General features: G+C 38.3%; 1 protein-coding gene across 5 annotated transcripts in view; it reads right to left on the bottom strand.

Moving 5' to 3' along the window:
• The window catches only part of LOC129768154 (phospholipase B1, membrane-associated-like), a 59,552-nt gene extending 49,517 nt beyond the window's left edge, over window positions 1-10,035 (bottom strand). For 2 of the 5 annotated variants that reach the window (XM_055769609.1, XM_055769608.1), the window contains exon 1: window positions 9,823-10,005. The gene's annotated coding sequence lies outside the window, so the exon portion shown is untranslated. Of the gene's footprint in view, window positions 1-9,544 lie in introns of all 5 variants that reach the window. The other 3 variants (XM_055769610.1, XM_055769606.1, XM_055769607.1) reach the window with 3 other exon arrangements.
• Window positions 10,036-14,660: the final 4,625 nt, after the last annotated feature.

The following is a 14,660-nucleotide window of genomic DNA, read 5'->3' as shown; positions in this document are numbered from 1 at the left end:
AACCGTTATCGCACCCACCGTATTCTACAGACCTGGTCTCGTCAGATTATCACATTGTTGGTTCAATGAAAGAGCATCTCTTCGCCGAATATTAGGTCGTCGAAAAAGACGGGTGGATAATGTCGGGGACATGATAGGAGAGACGTAGGAATAAATAGTTTTTTATGTTGCTTCCTCATCATGCTAAACTTTTTGGTGGTCATATTTTTGTTAACCTGTTCTTTTCATTTCCCGAACACCCGAGCTAAAGAAGCTAATATACTGCTTCAGCCGTGGAAATGGTCATCACAAAACCCCGGAAACCTGGGGTTTATATATATATATGGGTATATATGCCTGAGATAGTTTTGTAAAACTTTCACAAAATTTCCATGAAGCACGTCATTTAATAGAACGAGCGTTTCAGTACTATGGTACATAAGGTGTAAGACTAATTGAACCTAATTGAAGCATGGTATCGTTTGTTGATCCGCGGAGTGACAAAAGAATTAGGTCCACATACACATACAGATAAAGAGAGTACTTTCATAAATATAAACGCACAAGACTTAAAAAAACATTGTGACATTGTGTGATTGCGAAGATGTGGGTCAATTATGGTCTAGACAATAATTTGATACACTGTTAGTTTCTAACCACAAAATACAGAATGCGGAAATTGTATCTACCATGAGCCGGATAAAGACTGATCTTGCTACACTTAAGCTGACCCTGAGACAATGTAAACACATTAACCCAATCGCGCGGCTTACTTCAATGTCTGGTTCAAGATCAACGGCGATGTTTTCAGTAATGATACCAAAATATTGTTTAAAAAAACTCGTTTTGAATTAGTCATGACGCAACGATACAATGAGCTACTTACGCTTGCCGTTGATATTTTCTGTTTCACTGTTCATACATTCGTACGACTGAAGCAAAACGTGCCCCACATTGTTAAAATCATTTTCCAGCAAAAAAGGAAGCATAATTACGTCGCTTGAGTATTTACGCTGCACACAGCCACTGGTAATTTCGTTCAAATTTTATTCAACTATATCCGTATAGCACTCATAAATTGCCTCAGGTGAATCGATAATTTTGCGCCAAACATAATAAAACGGTCAATACAGAACCAAATATAATTTTATATTGCATCAATTAGAGGATTTATTATGACGAGACTAATTTGAAGAATGACAACGATTAATTTATATATTATGATACATTATTTGGTTAATTCCTTATAAATCCTTAGGGAATGAATTACGAATGCGGTATAATTGTTATCGATACCCGTTACCGTTACCGAGCACTACCCATGACAAATCATTATGACACAAACACACGCCAGCTAAACAGCATCAGCGGTTTCGTAAATATTAGCTATTCAATTCCATCGCGCGATGATCGACATCATAACTGTCACTGTAACCTGTTGCGTGTACTTCAAAACGGTAGACGGTAGCAGTTAATAACCGAAGTGTCTCAATAAATATCCGGACTCTGACATGTCCACCATCTACAGTCTGACCAATTCATTCGGTCAACGGTATCTCAAATTCGGTCCTATTCAGTGGAGCGTGAAATTTCGAAACAACAATAAAACAATACGCAAACTACGCACGAGTTTAGTTTGGATGAAACGCTAGCGACCGAAAAGTGGCCCGTATGTGGACCACTCATGCTAGCGAGATTGATTTTAAAAACAAACTTTAAGAGTCATGCATTCGCAAGTTTTTTTTTTGCACTGGCGAAAATGACCTTGAAAGAAGATACATGCTTAACGTCTACTAAATCTGGAGTTGGAAATGCACACCTCTGCGAAAGTGCATTCGATTTCGCTCAGCATCCGATCAGGGGCAACCTTACTCGCACCGGCTCACCTTGCAGAACATAAATCAGCTTTTGCTCACTCGTGAGCTGTAGCTGACCCACACGGTGCGGGTTGAGATGCGAATGAATAAAATGAAACTTAAACAAATGTGTAGAATGATTGATGTTCTACTTCTCGGAAAGGCACGGAAATACGTAAACTTTCGTTGCATGACGAGTTCAGACCGTTGAGAAAAATGTATAACGTCTAATAAAAACTTTAGCAGTCAATTTATATATTTGCATTGTATAGATAAAACATGAAAATTTCAAATAACGAACTCATCGGCATAAATGAAGGTTCAGACGGTGCAAGTAAACATACGAGTAAGTATAATCAGTTACTACAGTGCAGCTACTCACACCGTGTGAACACATCATGCCAGTTAGTGTCATGTGTGATCCGGCGTGCGAACTACTTCAAAGTTTTTTGAATTTACTCGCACTCGCATCTCGCAAAACATCAAAAACAGAATTCAGGGTTCGAATCAGGGATGCCAAATGTATCATGGATATTTGAAAATATGCGAAAAGATATTTATATACTTGAAAGTTATTGGAAAAACAAATGAAACCCTCATAGTTTCTAAACGAAATTGTTGCTATTTTGTTTTGCACGCAGGCGGGGCACGCTTTCTTTTAGAGATAGTTTTCATGAGAATCTCTAATATAGAATCATTATCAGGCACAATTTTCATTCAAAATTCACTCACAACTTGCAAAACAAAAAGTATTGTTCTAAGAAACAAAATACATATTCGATTTAAAAAAGTACATTTTCATTCATTATTTTACTTACACAAAGCTGCTGGCAAGGCGAAATAAATAAAATTTAAAAAAATCTTTTAGACTGCCATTTATAGCATCACATACTTCCGGAATTATCTTAGCTATGGATGCTTTCGAGATTCTAAAAAATATCGACAACAATCTGAACGATATTAGAAGAAAGGCACAACAATGCCATTTTTCAATTTCACTCTTGCAGGTATAGCATCCCTCATGAGTGTATCTTGGCGTTGTATTTTTGGACCATCAAGCATCAAATCCAACTCCAACAGTGTTTCCACTTATTCAGGTGTTTTTCTCAACACTGCTCTGTACTCTAGAGGATCATTATCGTAGAGTTCCTTCAATATTGTATTTGTTGCTCTTTTTCCTTGCATCCAATTCCTGCCCCAAATCATTTTGCCTTACTGCTTTTTCGGATAGTACCTTCAGTTCGAAGAAATTCAGCACAAAGTATTTTTATACATATTGTGTAATGATAAATGCAACTGAAAACCTGAGACGAAAACTGCCAATAAAGAAGTCGATTCCGGATCAATCATCTGTCAAATTCGGACCTGATTGCCATTTCTGACTATTTGATGGACATTTGAAAAATCCATCTGGCATCCCTGGTAAGCCAATACTGTAGTATCTAGTTTCTCGTCAGCAACTCACACTGTGTGAACGGACAAGGCGAGTCAACCAATTGTCAAGCGAGTTCACCGGCCCAGTAGCTGCTCACTGTCAAGTCAGCTACTAGCAACGTATAAATGGGCCTTAAGAGACATCAGAACTAAAATAACCCCACAAAAAAAGTCAAAATCGAATATACGTAACCCTTTAAAATTCATAATTAGCGACATTTTTTTTAACAAGCCTCGTATGTTTATTGTAAGACCCTTGTTTCAGTCACAATTCTTGCCATATTCAATATGCAATATATAAATATACTCTTGTGACTTTCCCTAAACTTGTTCTACTGATTTAGCTGCCAAATTCCTTTTTCTTTTGACCTTTTCGTCCATTGCAGTTCAACTCTTTTCCTCCAGTTTTCCCTTGACAATCAACCAGTATTCCTCAAGCTTCTTAGCTCCGACCTATTGGTCGGATTCCAATACGAGGGACAACTTCAGGTTTTCTTCGAAAAAACCACCATATTCAAATGTATTTTGGAAACAACTGCCTTTACTTTCCTGCCACTTACAGGCTTCCTTTCGATGGTTAAAGGTTCTTCAAACACACTAACATAGTTCATTGAATATTTGAAAATCTGTACTCATAAAATAAATAAATGACAGAATAATTCGTTTGTCCGGATTTTTTTGTGTTGAGCCTTCATACAAAAAACAATTTTGTAAAAAATCTATAAATAAAAGTTTGGCAATTGTTTCGAAAATCATTTGTTTGATAATAAACCAAACACGAATTGTCCTAAACAAATGCTGAAGTAGGCAAACCAGACATAGACAAATAACTTCCTTATTGCGGGAGCATGGAGTTACCACACACAATTTCATCAATTTTGGTGGTAATATTATATAATCTCATGAGACCCGTGATGAATCGTGACTTGACACTGTTTCTATATTGTACTTTCAAATTGTTTCTCAAGACCCAAATGTGTATTTGCGATCCGGTTCGTGTATTTATTACTTGTTCGAGTGACAGGGTGGTCCACAGATATGAAAAGAACGAAAGTTTTTTTTCCCATTCTGGGCGTAAGAGTGTAGACAACCAAAATCAACACAACGTCATGATTATGATTAGGCATTGAGTTTGTGAGCTGCGTCATGTCGTGGGGTAATATTCCATAGCCACAGCAACACGCGTAAAGGAGCAAGAACAAGCTTCAAAGAGCTTATGAACATTGACAAAAATAGGTGAAGCCGTTAAAAACTTTAAACCGTTAATTAATTTTAACGGCCTCACCTTCATTGACGTAGGATTACATGCTTATTAAAACCCAAATCAGAAAACAGGTCATTTTTTATGAAATAGTTTTAACGTTGATAACTATTTTCAAATAATTTGCATACCAAGCGAATTGGATTTTGTTTTCTTCCGAAGATTCCCTAATACATAAACTGTTAGAGGGGTGCGAAAAAACAATTTTTCCCCTTTTTTCAAAAATTCCTTTTTTCAAACATATTACAAACTAGCTGACCCGGAACTTCGTCTCACCCACCATTGATATTTTGATTTGAATAAATTCGAATACTCAAGTACCCACAGACATTATTTTTTTTTACGCGATCTATATTCGCGGTTTCTGAGGCACTGAAACTTATTTTTTGAACGACCATCGTATATACCATTTATGAAATTAGTCAAGAGCCGCTACAAAATAATGATGTGTTGTTTAATGGTATTATGTTAATAGTTGGCATGCACTTGATTGGCTCTGGCTGCAAATAGAACGAAGTTTTGCGTTTCTAGCAATTTTGTTTTATCGAACTACGTCAAATGCAGCTTTCGTCCTACGGACAATGAGCGAGGAGAGAGGAACTTCTGCGATTTAACATGTTGAGCCCCACGTCGGCCCCTACAGCCAAAATTGATTTTTAGCACATGTTTTGTCATTACATTGAATGAGCGTAAAAATGACAGAAAATGCCATGATTCTCAAATACGGTTAAGCATTTGTATAATATATATCGTACGGCAATATAAGAATAATACGAGCGAGCGAAACAAGAGACAGGTTTCAAATAAGCACCCATTACTTGGCCACGGCCCAGACCGAGATGGATAGGAGTAAGATTAGAAAACACTTTCCAACTTCAATTTGAAATTAGATGTAATATTATCACACTCCTCCCCAACAACATCATTAGCTACGTGGATAGCGTGATCGTGTAAAACAGCCTGGCATTCCTGCCGGCCTTGGTTCGATTCCCGTTGACGTCGTTTGGACTTTTTTTTTTGAGTGCAATCCCAAAAAAGATGAAAAAAGAAAGAGATGTCTGCTTCCACACATACAAACATTTTAAAGCGTTGGGGGACATATGATATAATATTTGCTTATTTGACGCTTCAAGGCATGAAATGACATGTTTTCTGTCGAAAATGCGATGCTTTCTGACAACGCTAGTTTGGGTGTAGGGGCCATACAAGCGAGACACAAATTTCTGCATATCTCAAGAACTAATCAAGCAAATGAAACTTAATTTGGTATATGGAGGTTTTAGGGGACAATAGATGTTTCTATGGTGGTTTGATACTCCTCCCCATCCCTAGGGAAGCATAACTCGAGAATTAATCAAGCAAACGGAACCAAATTCGGCATGTAGAAGTTTTAGAGGGCAAGAAATGTTTCTGTGGTGGTTCGACACTCCTCCCCCCTCTCTAAAGGAAATGAGGGGGAGGGGTGAAAGATTGCATTACTCGAGAACTAATCAAACAAATCATATAATGACGAGTTTTGGTAGAAGTACTAGGAATTTTATAGTAAAAGGTGATTTTAAAGGGTTGATTAGAAAATTAATCAATGCACAGCGATTGGACCCATGAACGTGCGCTTAGTAAGAAAACGTGAATCGTTGAAGCTATTGAAAACAAAAAAATATTAGGTTGTCAAAAAAGTCCTGCGGTATTTCCGCGAGGTGTCGTTGTAAGCGCGTAGTTCTAGTTGTATTCATTGTATCGAGTCATACTATAGCTTGTTGGAAACGTATTTTACAGTACTACTATGACAAAGGCAAAAATGCATCTCAAGCTGCCAATAAAATTTGTGCACTTTATGGACCCGATACAGTTTCCATTTCCACCGCACAACGATGGTTTCAACGTTTTCGTTCTGGTGTAGAGGTCGTCGAAGATGCGCAACGCTCCGGAAGGCCTGTCGTCGAAAATTTCGACAAAATCGCTGAATTAGCCGAGAAAGACCGGCATAGTAGCAGCCGTAGCATCGGCCAAGAGCTGGGGATAAGTCATCAAACCGTTATTAACCATTTGAAGAAGCTTGGATTCACAAAGAAGCTCGTATATTGGTTGCCACATACGTTGACGCAAAAAAACATCTTTGACCGTATCGACGCATGTGAATCGCTGCTGAATACAACAAAATCGACCCGTTTCTGAAGCGGATGGTGACTGGCGATGAAAAGTGGGTCACTTACGACAACGTGAAGCGTAAACGGTCGTGGTCGAAGCCCGCTGAAGCGGCTCAGACGGTGGCCAAGCCCTCATTAACGGCCAGGAAGGTTCTGCTGTGTGTTTGGTGGGCTTGTCAAGGAATAATCTATTATGAGCTGCTTCCCTATGGCCAAACGCTCAATTCGGACCTGTACTGCCAAAAACTGGACCGCTTGAAGGTAGCACTCATGAAGAAGAGACCATCTTTGATAAACAGAGGCCGCATTGTCTTCCATCAGGACAACGCCAGGCCACACACTTCTTTGGTGACGCGCCAGAAGCTCCGGGAGCTCGGATGGGAGGTTCTTTTGCATCCGCCGTATAGTCCGGACCGTGCACCAAGTGACTACCACCTGTTTTTGTCCATGGCGAACGAGCTAGGTAGTCAGAAGTTAGCAACAAAACAGGCCTGTGAAAATTGGCTATCCGAGTTTCACGCCAATAAAGAAGCGAGCTTCTATAACAGGGGTATTATGAAGTTGGCATCTCGTTGGGAACAAGTCATCGAACAAAACGGCGCATATTTGACTTAAAACAGATGATTGTAACTAATTTTATGAACAAATGAAAATTCAAAAAAAATACCGCAGGACTTTTTTGACAGCCTAATATTTTAGGTGGGATGAAGTTTACTGGGTCAGCTTTTAAGAAAATAAAAATATATATGATTAGTTTTCGGATATTTTACAAAATATGACTGAACACACTTTCGAGATGAAAATAATGGATGGAAAATAAATTTTCTATATGAGGGGCTCAGAATGAAAGAGGTGTAAGTGATTTGATCGATTTCTCTACATCGACTCTCTCTTTGGGTCATAACTTAGCTGCAAATACATTCCCAGCTGTATTTACCAATGTGGAAAATAGGTCGGAACCTCATCTATCGGATTCTATAGCAAACTTAAATTGGAAAGTTTTTGCAGTTGAGTTATTAACTAAATAAAAAGTTGATGAAGTGAAATCGATCAAGTCACTTACACCCCTTGCATTCTGAGCCCCTCATATCTAATATGTAATATCTTATATATTTAACACAGTTTCTATGTATGTTAGCGATATCCGTTTTATATATTCGCATATTATTCTCTATCAGTTTGCCAAAGACAGTTTTAAATTGTTCAAATTTTAAATTAAATTTTTTACTACTGAAGTAGTAAATATAACTTAATAACTAAAAATTTCGATGCATTCTAAAATAATATCCGAAATAATAAACAAGCGGTTTGAATAATATTATTTCGTACTTCTACGTAGAAAATGCGGTCGTGTCCTTGGCACAACCCCTTACAATTTTTTTCATTTTCTTTAAGATTCTGAATTCGAAATAAACGAAGATGTGTGATCACAGCATGGAAAGGAGTGTTATGTTATTACGAAAGACTTGGTTATGACGTCCGATCTTTAGGAGGCAATAATACTCTAGGAGACATTTTTTAACTTGGCTCACTTCGGCTAAACCTTTTTAAAATTTTCTTCGATCATAAAATTATAAAACCAGAAAGTTTACACCCAAATGGGCACAACATTTCTCGTGCGAAGTACAACGACATTCAACATCTGATGAAATGTGTACCTTCTGTAAACCATGAATTCTTTATGAAGCTAGTTCCCAATGATCAAAACATTGTTGATATTGATTATGACCCGACCAGCCACGAGGAATCAAATTTTTTTCTTAACCATTTTGATATAATTATTGTAGGAACGATTCAGACTAAAAAAAAAATCCAACCACGCTGAACTGAAAACCATATTCTGCGACTTTCATTCTGCCAAAGTGAACTGAGTGCGTGTGTACCAAAACTAAAGTCATTCCTTTCTATATGTATGTGTTATTTTACAGATTTTCATAATCTCAGTGCTTTGAAGACATCACATTTGTAACACGTGAACGATAAAATAATAGATTTGATCCGCCACGGTCAATTAGTGGGAGCCCAAATTTCAAATTGAAACATCACAAAATAATGTTTTTGACGCTGGTTCGTTTTGGCAGAACCCCGACCAAATGTCCTCCAAAAATGTATTTAATTATCGTTGAATGAGCCAGGATAGAAATACAAAAAAATGCAGAATAATTGATACAATTTAACCATAAAAATGAATTTTGTTCGAGCCTGTTCAGCTTTTTTCAAAACAGGGAGAGAAACAAGAAATATTACAATACTAAATGATCTAAGAGATCCGTCTCATCCTCGTCAATGAGAATGAGTTGCTACTGCCAAGCATCACTCATGTGTATTCTCTATGCAATTCAACTGGTTCAGGTCAATCACGGAGAGCAACTATGAAGTGTACAGTCTATCCGAGCTCAAGCTTGAGCTGAGAGATCCGTCTCGTCTTCGACTGGCAATTTTGAATATTAAGAAATATGTTTCGATTAGAACGAAGCAATTCATGAACCAAGAAGGCATACTAGTATATCACATACTTGCTGAATCAATTCTAACTGAAAAGTATTACATATACACACTTTTTTTGAGATTTTGTGTCCGACAGTGTGAGAGGTTTCGGAGGAATGTTATACGAATAGTTTCCTATTTCCTACAAAATGCCTCCGAGTACCTTACATAGCAACTTGAAACATTTTTCTGAGAACCGAGTAAGCACGAAACATTACGTTGTTACTTTATAACGTTTCATGCCCTACGTGTCAAGCTTAACAACCATTGAAACACCACCAGCTTCCACTTCTCGTTTTATGTTCACCACACCACATCATCACTCAGATTCGCACAGCGGATTTATTGCTGTCGCATACCATTATGCTCGACCGACTAACCTTGACTTTAATCGACTGTCCGCACTAGAAATGATCTTAAATACGCATACCAGTTGCGGTTGGTTGAAACTATCACATGCACTTTCGGACCTTGAATTGCAAAATCTGGTCGAGTTTTTTTTCTCCTCGTCACTTTGCATCAGGTCCATAACTAGCTTAGATCACGCCCCTTATTGGAGGTTCGTGTGAGTCACATGGACAAATTCACCAAAATAACCCATCGACCGCTTTGTTGATGAATCGCTAGAATCCATAACACAATTAAGCACTCTAAGCACCTCTGCACGAACGTCCGCCGGCACGCGATCAGAGTTACGCACAAACGACACGACAATTCCCGAAATCACGTTCAATCAGAATGGAACTGCAAGCAGTACTAACCGAAGCCAGGAGCCGTTTTGGCGTGATAAAAGAATCGGTAGGCTGAAACGGGCTTTTGCGGTTGACTTCGGCAATGATCTGTCTGGTTGAGAATCGTGTAAGGTATTGCTGATCTGCTCATTTCCATCCGTGCCACATGCAGAACTGCATGGAAAGGTGGGTGAAAAATGCACCCAATGGTAGAACATCTGGCCTTAGTGGTTAGGCCCCGTTTATTGTGCAACAGCTTCTCCAGCAAGCTCATTGGCCACAGAGTGGATCAAACGCGCAGGTATATTTTCCCCTTCGAGAGAATGAGATGTCCAGTTTCAGCACTTTCGTTCCGCACTGTTAGTTCAGAGAACTGCAGTTGAATAAGGGTATGGGTTGCCAATTATCAATCGGAAAGGTCGCGATTTCTACGCATTCCACTGCGAACGTTTCGGTGAAAAGGGGTTAAGTGTTGATCTGTGGTGCGTTTTGGTTGTGCCGAATAACAAGCGTTCAAGTTCAAGTTCAAAATCCGTCGGAAGCGACTAGAATAGTATTGGACAAACAATGCGATTGCCATAAAATGGAATAATACTGCTGAGAGAAAAAAGATGCACCTTGAGACACAATTGAATCACTAACCATTGGATATCTTAATTAATTTTTCCTTCGAGCGTTGGTTGTTGGCTCAAGCAATTATGGTTTCGATTTCTTTGCAACTTTTCAACATTATCTGCGTGAGGGTGATGCTGTCATCTTAAATGGAGCTGCAATTAGGTATTGGAGACTTCCATCAAACTAATGACTCAAAGGGCGCTGTTTTGCTTCTGGACAGACCGATAGTTAAGAAAGAAAATGATGATTATGGGAATTCCCATTGAATGAAGTGACTGAGTTATCAATTGAAGGTTGCTTATTAATATTTGTATCCTTTGTTGTAACCCAATGAGAAGGTCAGTTATTTCTTTTTCCAACGAATTGATTAGTGAATAGTGACAAAACACGGGTAATTATGGAAATGGCAACATTTAGGTTTAAAATCCACTTTAACTATTTTTTCACATGTTCCCTGCTAATTTTTCATTTTACTTGGTTGGTTAATTGGTTGGTTCAAGTTAGGCGAACAAGGTAAATCACTAACTAACAAGTCTATATGTTGAAACTCTTTAGAATAAAATTGTTGAGCCTGGTGAATCCAATCGTTACACGTGGATCGTTACACAAGTCCCATACTGTCAGCACTCAGCAAGAAATAAGAAATAGCTCTAGTATATATAGTTCCAGGAAAAAACAGGAATGTTATCAACTATGTTTAGTATATTATGTATGTTATGTTCCCCGAAGTACGTTATGCAATTTTCTTCGTTGTTCGCGCCACGTGTAGCGAGCGCTTACGTGTTCTGACATGTCAGGACAAATCAATTGAAATCCTCCATTTTGTCAGCAACAGGAATTTTCCATTCACTACCCGAAACAATTGCTCTCCATTTCATTCCATCGTATCACCCCGCAACGTGCGAGAGCGAGATGAAATAAGTACCAACCACGGCTTACAGAGACAAGGCTAGTTCTTTAGCGAGTAAAAATTTTTTTTTGATGACGTCATCCGAGTCGTCAGTGTAAACAGTCGCCAGTTGTATTTTGTTTTCCGACTTACGCGTAAATGTTCCTGAAATGAAAAATCGAAAATGGTTCAATGCGCTGTGAGCGGGTGTATAAATTATGAAAATGACATAATCGGGCCAAAAAAGAGATTCTTTCGCTTTCCGAAAAACCGAGAATTATGTTCTTTGTCGATAAATGTTTTATCAAATTATTCATGGTGTTAAATATAATCAACTATATTATCAACGCACAAACTTATAAAGCACGAAAAATAAAAAATAAGAACACATTGTTTACTTCAACGTCTCAGATGATGTCACTAAAAAATGACTGATCCGCAGTAGCTAGCCTTGTCTCTGTAAGCCGTGAGTACCAACATTACAAACGAACAGCACCCGAGCGAGCCGAGTGGAGCCGACAGGATAATCACCCCACCAACTTCCGACAAACATAAAAGCAACGCACAACGTGATTCATCATCCCAGTTTTTTCCTCACCATCGATGTGAAAGTGACGTGTATTTAGTGAAATATACAGAGAAATTTGGACTCCAAAAAACTTGTGTTTTTTCAATTTCCACAGTGTGCTTAGCCAGAACCATTCCAACCGCAGTTAGCCCGGTTTATGCGCTAACATTCGTTTTGAAAAATCAAGTCAATGTATATGCAAGATTAAATTAAAATACATAAATTGAAATAAACACTATTATTTTTCATTCAATAAATTTACAAATGTGTGTGTCGTTCAATTGGTAATTTCTCTGAGCCAAATTCAAAATTGCATGCACCAGACTTTTCCTTTCTGCCTTTAAAAATATATATACCGTCGATGGAGGAGAAAATGGGCCAAAAATGGAGAATGTTACTATTAGTAATATCATGACAAACATTGCGAATATTTTTGAAAGCTCTGAACCGTTTGATACGAGACATATTTCCACAACTTCCAATGCATAATACTTAACTGTAGTATAAATAGTTATTATTTTATAATTCATCCAAGTTTGATTTGTAAATAGCCATCAAATAACACATCAGTAAAAATCTCATGTCCAGCATTATACAGAACTACTAAAATTGTAAATATTGGATAGAATTATTCTTTAAAGTCATGCCAGATGAGTTACTGATTTTGAACATCAAAAATTTTTATGAGTTTTTTTGAAAAAGGGAATTTTTGGAAAAAATGAGAAAAAAGTGATCTTTCGGAACACCTTAAAATAGAAACGGTCACCTATTTAATTTGATATGTAGTAGGTCATCCGAATCAGTACAATAATTTAAAAGTTATGAATTTGAAAAAAAAAAGGCATTTTGGAAAAAATAGGAAAAAAATATTTTTTGGGCAACCCCAAAATGGAAATGATCACCCTAATGATGAAAAATACGGGTCTAATGTTTTGCGATAAAGAACAAAACTACCACTTTTCACGAAAATCTGAGGAACACTATATCGGTTTGACATGGAATGGCGTATATAAACATTTCCATCGCACTTTTATGTGGATTGACACTAGTTTCGTAACTCAAATAATCATTCAAGATACCTCCATGTTGTTAAATTATCTTGAAATTATTGAGAAACTTGCTGACCCGGCAAACGTTGTTCTGCCAAATAAATTATTTCTATTAAATATTTTTATGACAACAAACAACAAACAACAATAACTAATATTAGGCTGTCAAAAAAGTCCTGCGGTATTTCCGCGAGGTGTCGTTGTAAGCGCGTAGTTCTAGTTGTATTCATTGTATCGAGTCATACTATAGCTTGTTGGAAAGGTATTTTTGCGCGCTATAATACAGTCCTTGACAGTGTTTTGTTTGGTTAAGTCGTTCGTGAGTTATAGTGTCGCAAATATGGAGCAAAATAAAGAGAAAATCCGACATATTTTACAGTACCACTATGACAAAGGCAAAATGTATCTCAAACTACCAATAAAATTTGTGCAGTTTATGGACCCGATACAGTTTCCATTTCCACCGCACAACGATGGTTTCAACGTTTTCGTTCTGGTGTAGAGGTCGTCGAAGATGCGCCACACTCCGGAAGGCCTGTCGTCGAAAATTGCGACAAAATCGCTGAATTAGCCGAGAAAGACCGGCATAGTAGCAGCCGTAGCATCGGCCAAGAGCTGGGGATAAGTCATCAAACCGTTATTAACAATTTGAAGAAGCTTGGATTCACAAAGAAGCTCGATGTATGAGTGCCACACACGTTGACGCAAAAAACATCTTTGACCGTATCGACGCATGTGAACCGCGCTGAATCGCAACAAAATCGACCCGTTTCTGAAGCGGATGGTGACTGGCGATGAAAAGTGGGTCACTTACGACAACGTGAAGCGCAAACGGTCGTGGTCGAAGCCCGCTGAAGCGGCTCAGACGGTGGCCAAGCCCTCATTAACGGCCAGGAAGGTTCTGCTGTGTGTTTGGTGGGCTTGTCAAGGAATAATCTATTATGAGCTGCTTCCCTATGGCCAAACGCTCAATTCGGACCTGTACTGCCAACAACTGGACCGCTTGAAGGTAGCACTCATGAAGAAGAGGCCATCTTTGATAAACAGAGGCCGCATTGTCTTCCATCAGGACAACGCCAGGCCACACACTTTTTTGGTGACGTGCCAGAAGCTCCGGGAACTGCATCCGCCGTATAGTCCGGACCTTGCACCAAGTGACTACCTCCTGTTTTTGTCCATGGCGAACGAGCTAGGTAGTCAGAAGTTAGCCACAAAAGAGGCCTGTGAAAATTGGCTATCCGAGTTTTACTCCAATAAGGAAGCGAGCTTCTATAACAGGGGTATTATGAAGTTGGCATCTCGTTGGGAACAAGTCATCGAACAAAACGGCGCATATTTGACTTAAAACAGATGATTGTAACTAATTTTATGAACAAATGAAAATTTAAAAAAAATACCGCAGGACTTTTTTGACAGCTCAATATATTGTAAATATGTTTGAATGGTTTTACGTGTTTGATCCATTCGTTGATGAAGATCAAACGAATATGTGGCGATAAGAGCTATGATATACAGAGGAATTGAGCGCTTTAGACGATGACCGCCGACAACAATAAAAAAAAACAAATCATTCAAACTATCTTATTTCAATGTATTTCATTTACGTAACATTTACGTAATTTACGTGTTTGATGTGGAGTGTTA

This window comes from Toxorhynchites rutilus, chromosome 2 (assembly GCF_029784135.1).
Source record: "Toxorhynchites rutilus septentrionalis strain SRP chromosome 2, ASM2978413v1, whole genome shotgun sequence".
NCBI lineage: Eukaryota > Metazoa > Arthropoda > Insecta > Diptera > Culicidae > Toxorhynchites > Toxorhynchites rutilus.
The sequence above is the reverse complement of the archived record's forward strand: the minus strand, read 5'-3'. Positions and strand labels throughout refer to the sequence as shown.